Source organism: Crocuta crocuta, unplaced genomic scaffold (genome assembly GCF_008692635.1).
Source record: "Crocuta crocuta isolate KB4526 unplaced genomic scaffold, BGI_CrCroc_1.0 scaffold388, whole genome shotgun sequence".
NCBI lineage: Eukaryota > Metazoa > Chordata > Mammalia > Carnivora > Hyaenidae > Crocuta > Crocuta crocuta.
Window position 1 is genome coordinate 1,473,169 of NW_027528867.1, and position 6,620 is coordinate 1,479,788.

The 6,620-nt window shown below is 38.9% G+C and overlaps 1 long non-coding RNA gene across 1 annotated transcript; it reads left to right on the top strand.

Moving 5' to 3' along the window:
* Positions 1–148: 148 nt before the first annotated feature.
* LOC144225147 (uncharacterized) lies at positions 149–3,730 on the top strand. Its single transcript, XR_013333217.1, has 3 exons — positions 149–222; positions 768–928; positions 3,543–3,730. It is a non-coding gene; the product is annotated as an uncharacterized LOC144225147 (long non-coding RNA).
* The last annotated feature ends 2,890 nt before the right edge of the window (positions 3,731–6,620 follow it).

Consider the following 6,620-nt stretch of genomic DNA (forward strand, 5'->3'; position numbering starts at 1 on the left):
GCCTCTCCTCTCTCCCTCCCCCTCCTCTCCAGCTCGGTCCCCCTCCCCGCTCCCCAGGAGCGCGCCCGGCAGCGTGGGCGGGGCTTGAGGGGAGAGGGGGTTCTGGGGAGGCGGGACTTAAGGGAACATCCAATCACAGACGTTCGAGGGGGGGCCTCGCTTCCATCCTCGCGCCCTGGAGACCACCCAGCCTCGCCCTCTCTTTGGTCTTTCTTCAGTCGGGTAAGTCCCTCAGCAACCTAACCTTTCCTGGACCTGTGAACTCCACCCTGACAGTCAACTCCGACCCTGGTTTCTTACCTCACCTTTGAGTTCAGCCACAAAACCCACATCCCCCAACCACAGCTCCACCGCAGGCTCCCTTTCTGCTTAGCCCAACCTTAATCTCTCCCCCAAACCAAACCCTCTTCCCTTGGTTTCCCCGACGCTTCAACGGTTTCTTCGTCCCTCTAGGCATTTCAAGTGTACCCAGACCGAGGGGCCGCGTTCCGCTGTCCAAACCGCAGAGGAGAAAAATGTTTAGATTTCTTTTAGACATTTAGGTCTCCAATATGCTTCTTAACTAGTAAAATAACAGTAGCTGTAGACCTAGAGACATAAGATACAGAATAGCATAGGATATAGAATAGAGTAACTTTGGCACTATTACCACTTAAGGGCCATTTGAGGCAATGGAAAGTGGTTAGATTCACTTACTAGTGAGACACCTTCCCTTGTCATCATCCCTATTTCTTCACTACTTTGTTTCCTTCCTCTTATTCTCGTAGAATGCCTAAGCCTGCCTGTGACATAGCTTGCTTGAAGTAGGCAATGCGGTGAAAAGAAGATGGGATCTAGTAGTAGAAGATCTAACCTTGAGTCCCAGCTCTGCGCTGCCCAGCCTGGTGGCTTTGGACAAGTCCCTATTCTGAACTCTGCTTCCTAAAATGTAAAATCGATAATAATGTAATAATTCCTAACCTCTATTCTCATAGGGTTGTTGTAATGATAAGATTAAGTAAAACGAAGATATGAAAGCGTTATGCAGGTAATCGTTGTGATTCCTGGCCCCAGGAAGGCAGCAGAGCTAATGTTTTTAAAGCAACAAGTCCTGTTATTTGCATAAAGGACTCTTGCAAAATGTTCTTCCCATAAATCTCCAGTGAGATGATATCATTGTCTGCATCTTGTGTTTAATGTGAGAGAATGGCTGTATTGAAAGAACTTCGTCCTTTACAAGTGTGTATAGTAAATAGTTTCATTCATTCATTTATTGTGGCTGGGATATTTAAGTAGAAATTATTCTTTAATTTCAGTTAAGGAAACATTTTAATTTCATTTTAAATTTTAATTCTTAAGTAGCCAGAAAGTGGAATATTCTTATCTAACCAGAAGGTTTTTAGACAGTTTCATATCAGAAGGCAAGCTGGAGGAATGCCTGGGTGGTTCAGTTGGTTAAGCATCTGACTCTTGATTTGGCTTGGGTCATGATCTCACCATTCATGAGTTCAAGCACTGCACTGACCTCTGAGCTGACAACGCAGAACCTGCTTGAGATTCTCTCTCTGCACCTCCCCTCCTTGTCTCTCTTTCTCTCTCTCTCTCAAAATAAATAAACTTAAAAAAAAAAAAGAATGCAAGCTGGAATAAATTGCACTACTAGGTATTTACCCAAAGTATACAAAAATATTAATTGGAAGAAATACATGCATCCAAGTGTTTGTAATGGCATTATCAACAATGGCCAAATTATGGAAAGAGCCCAAATGTCCATTGACTGATGAATGGATAAAGAAGATATATATACAATGGAATATTACTCATTTTCATAAAAAATAATGAAATCTTGTCATTTGCAATAACATGGATGGAAGTAGAGAGTATTATGCTAAGTGAAATAAGTCAGTTAGAGAAAGACAAATACCATATGATTTCACTCATGTGGAATTTAAGAAACAAAACAAATGAACATGGGGAGGAGAGAGATAAAGCATAAAATAGACTCTTAACTATATAGAAAAGAAACTGATTGTTACTGGAGGGGACGTGGTTGGGGGGATGTGTTAAATAGGTGGGTGGGTATTAAGGAGGGCACTTGTGATGTGCACTAGATGTTGTATGTTAGTGTCGAATCACTAAACTCTACACCTGAAACTAATATGTGCACTAACTAGAATTTAAATGAAAATTTGGGGGGAAAAAGAATGCAAGCTGGAATAAACACTGGCTTTTATACTGAACAGTAATTCCTGATCAGTTGAGATGGAGAGGTGTGAATATAGTTTTCTTATGTCACTTTAAAGTTGACATATATGATATTTTCTTTTTAAAAAATATGTTCATTAAGACTTACTTATTGGGGCACCTGGGTGGCTTACTTGGTTAAGCACCTGATTTGATTTAGGTCATGATCTCACAGTTTGTGAGTTCAAGCCCCCCCCCCCCCCATGGGGCTCCACACTGAGAGTGCAGAGCCTGCTTGTGATTCTCCTTCTCTGTCCCTCTCTCTCCCTGCCCCTCCCTGACTTATGCTTCTGTACGCGCGCGCGCTCTCTCTCTATTTCTCTCTCTGTCTCACTCTTGCTCTCACTCAAAATAAATAAAGAAACTTAAAAAAATATTTATTTATTTTGAGTGAGAGAGAGAGCAGGGGAGGGGCAGAGAGAGAATCCCAAGCAGGCTCTGTGCTGACAGCCCCTCAATGCAGGGCTTGATGCCATGAACGTGAGATTATGACCTGAGCTGAAATCAAGAGTCAGAAGCTTAACCCACTGAGCCACCCATGCGCCTCAACATAGATGATATTTTCAACATGAAAACAGCACGGAGGTAAAACATTAGGAGAAAGCCTCAGTGAAATTTCTTGGCTTCATCATTAAGTTAGCGTGTGAAGCTGAGCAGCTTGTTCTGATTCCTTGAGCTGCAAATAAAATAGGATCATAATAATGCTATTCTTATAACCCTCCTGTGTCTCTGACATGGTATGACTCAGGGTTATAATCAAATAAGGGAAAAGTCACTAAAGAAGGAATTAGTTTCTTTTTCCTCTATTCTTACCTAAACTTTTGGATCTAGAAGACTTTTTCATTAATCATTTTCAGCTTCATTTTTTATTTTCTACTTTTCCAATCAACTCACAGAGCTGTGCTATTCTTTTTCCACTTCAACCCTATAAACTTTTCCTTGAAATAGCTTCCTAATTTGTTTTATTTTATTTTATTTTTAAATTTTTAATGTTTTGTATTTATTTCTGAGGGAGAGACACAGTGGGAGCAGGGTAGAGAGAGAGGGAGACACAGAATCCGAAACAGTCTCCAAGCTCTGAGCTAGCTGTCAGCACAGAGCCCAATGAGGGGCTCGAACCCACGAACCATGAGATCATGAGATCATGACCTGAGCTGAAGTCGGATGCTTAACTGACTGAGCCACCCACGCACCCCCTTCCTAATCTGTTTTATACTTATGGGCTTCTACAATGACCTTGTTAGGGCTTTACATTAGAACAGTTAGGTAAGATAATTTTATTTTATTTTATTTTTTAATGTTTTTTAATTTATTTCTAGGAGAGAGAGACACACTACACAGCGTGAGCAGGGGAGGGTCAGAGAGAGAGGGAGTCAACAGTCTCTGAAACAGGCTCCAGGCTCTGAGCTGGCAGTCAGCACAGAGCCCGACGTGGGGCTTGAACCCACGAACCGCGAGATCATGACCTAAGCGAAAGTCGGACGCTTAACCGACTAAGCCACCCAGGCGCCCCAGGTAAGATAATTTTAAAAATTCATTTAAAAATTTATTAAGATGAAAAATTTATTAAGATAGAATTCTCATACCATGAAATTCACACTTTTTTTGGAGGGGTGGTTAAGATTTTATTTTTAAGTAATCTCTCCACCCAACATGGGGCTCAAATTTGCAACCCTGAGATAAAAAGTTTGCTCTACGAACTGAGCCAAGCAGGAGCCCCTGAACATCACACGTTTAGAATGTGTATTTCACTGGTTTTTAGTATATTCACAAGGTTATGCAGCATCACTATTATCTAATTCCAAAACATTTTCATTGCCCCAAAATGAAACTCCATACTCATTTGTAGTCATTCCCACTCTTCCTCTCCCCACCCCATAGCCCTTGGCAACCACTCATCTACTTTCTGTTTCTATGGATTTGCCTATTCTGGATATTTCACACACATGGAATCATACAATATGGGGCCTTTTGTGTCCCTTTCACTTAGCAGAATGTTTTCAAGATTCATCCATATTGTAGTATGTGTCAGTACTTCATTCCTTTTTTATATAAATTTTTTAATTTTTTAGGAAACCTCTACATCCAACGTAGGGTCTAACTCATGACCCAGAGATCAAGGGTCACATGCTCTACCAACTGAGCCAGCCAGGTGCCCCAATACTTTATTCCTTTTATGGCCAAATAATATGCCAGTGTATGGCTATACTACGTTTTATTTCCATTTATCAGCTGATGGATATTTGTGTTGTTTCCGCTTTCAGGCTCTTCTGAAAAATGTTGCTGTGAACATTTGCATATAACTTTTGTGTGAACATATGTTTTTGATTCTCTTAGGTATATACCTAGGAGTGAAATTTCTGGGTCATATAGTAACTCTATGTTTAACTTTTTGAGGAGCTGCCAAATTGTTTCCCAAAGTGCCTGCATCATTTTATATTCCTACCAGCAATGTAGGAGGGTTCCAATTTATCCACATCCTAGACTATATTTGTTATTGTTTTTCTTTTTCATTGCAGCCATTGTAGGGGGTGTGAAGTGATATCTCATTGTGGTTTTGATTTACATTTCCCTGATGACTAATGATGTTGAACACCTTCTTATGTGCTTATTATTGACCTTTTGGAGAATGTCATATACAAATCCTTTGCCCATTTTTAAATTGGGTTATTTGTCTTTTTATTTTTTATTAAATATTTATTTATTTATTTATTTATTATCATCTTTATGTTTGAGAGAGAGAGGCAGAGTGTGAGCAGGGTAGGGGTAGAGAGAGAGGAAGACACAGAATCTGAAGCAGTCTCCAGGCTCCAATCTGGAGCTGTCAGAACCTGACACAGGGCTTGAACTTATGGACCATGAGATCATGACCTGAGCCAAAGTCAGACATTTCACTGACTGAGCCACCCTGGTTCCCCTATTTATCTTTTTAATGTTGCTTTGTAAGAGTTGTAGTTTTTAAATATTCTGGATACTAGACCCTTATAGTGTGGTTTGCAAAAAAGTTTTGCCATTGTGTAAGCTGTCTTTATACTTTCTTGATAGTGTCCTTTGAAGCACCAAAGATTTTTATGTATGAAGTCCAACTTGTGAATTTTTCTTTGACTGCTTGTGATTTAGTTGTAATATCTAAGAAGCTGTCTCCCAGTCCACAGTCATAAAAATTTATACCCATGTTTTCTTCTAAGAGTTTTATAATTTTAGCTCTTACATTTAAGTTTTTGATCCATTTTCAGTTAATTTTTGCATAAATGTGAGACAGGGAGATTCAACTTTATTCTTTTGCATGTGGTTATCTGGTTTTTCTAGAATTATTTGTTGAAAAGTCTCTTCTTTCCCCATTGAATTGTCTTATTATCCTTGTTGAATATCAGTTGACCATAAATGTATGAGTTTATTTCTGGACTTTCAATTCTATACCATTTATCTATATGCCTATCCTTATGCCAATATCATAGAGTCTTGATAAGAATCTAATATTTTAAGGAGATAGTTTCAACTTTTGAGTTTATATTTAGAATTTAGAGTTATATTTTCATCCCTTTAGAGTCATTTGAGGAAATTTTAAATTTTCTAGGATGATTACAATGATGATAAATGTGAGAACAATATGACTTGAAAACTCTCTTGTGATCTTGTATGTGAACCCAAATCAGAGTCATAACTTTGATTAAATGCATTTTTCTTTTCATTTGTTGATAAAGTCAATATACATGAATTGAAGGTAAAACCAGGATACAAATAATTACGAATAATGGAAGTATATAATGTTTAGTGTCAAGAACTGGGTCAAGATCTGACCTTGGTGCTTAAACATGTTGACCTTGGATTGATTACTACAATTTTGAGCTTCACTTTTCTCCTACAAAAATTAACAATCACTTCTGACCACATTTGCTTCAAAGGAATGTCATGAGCCTCAAATTGAGGTAATGGGCTTGTAAGTAACTTGTAAACTGAAAAATATCATGGAAATCCTTATATTTGTATGTGGCCCTAATTAATGATATTAATTAGTTCTATGAAGAATCATTCCATAGATGCTCTTAAAATGTTCTTTATTTTTCTATAGGCCCTATGAAGATGTCCAGAGTGGTTCCTATCTTATATTTCTGAGACATTCCCTTTTCTAAATGTTAGTACCTAAAAGAAAAAAGACAAGGGGTACCTCAGTGGTTCAGTTAGTTAAGCATCTGACTCTTGATTTTGGCTCAGGTTATGATCTCAGTTTGTGGGTTCGAGCCCCTCATTGGGCTCTGTGCTGACAGTGTGGAACCAGCTTGCAATCCTCTCTCCCTCTGCTCCTCTTCCCATCCTCTCTCTCTCTCAAAATAAATATATAAGCTTTAAAAAAGAAAAAGAAAAAAGGCAAATTACTCTCTGCCCATCATCTTTCC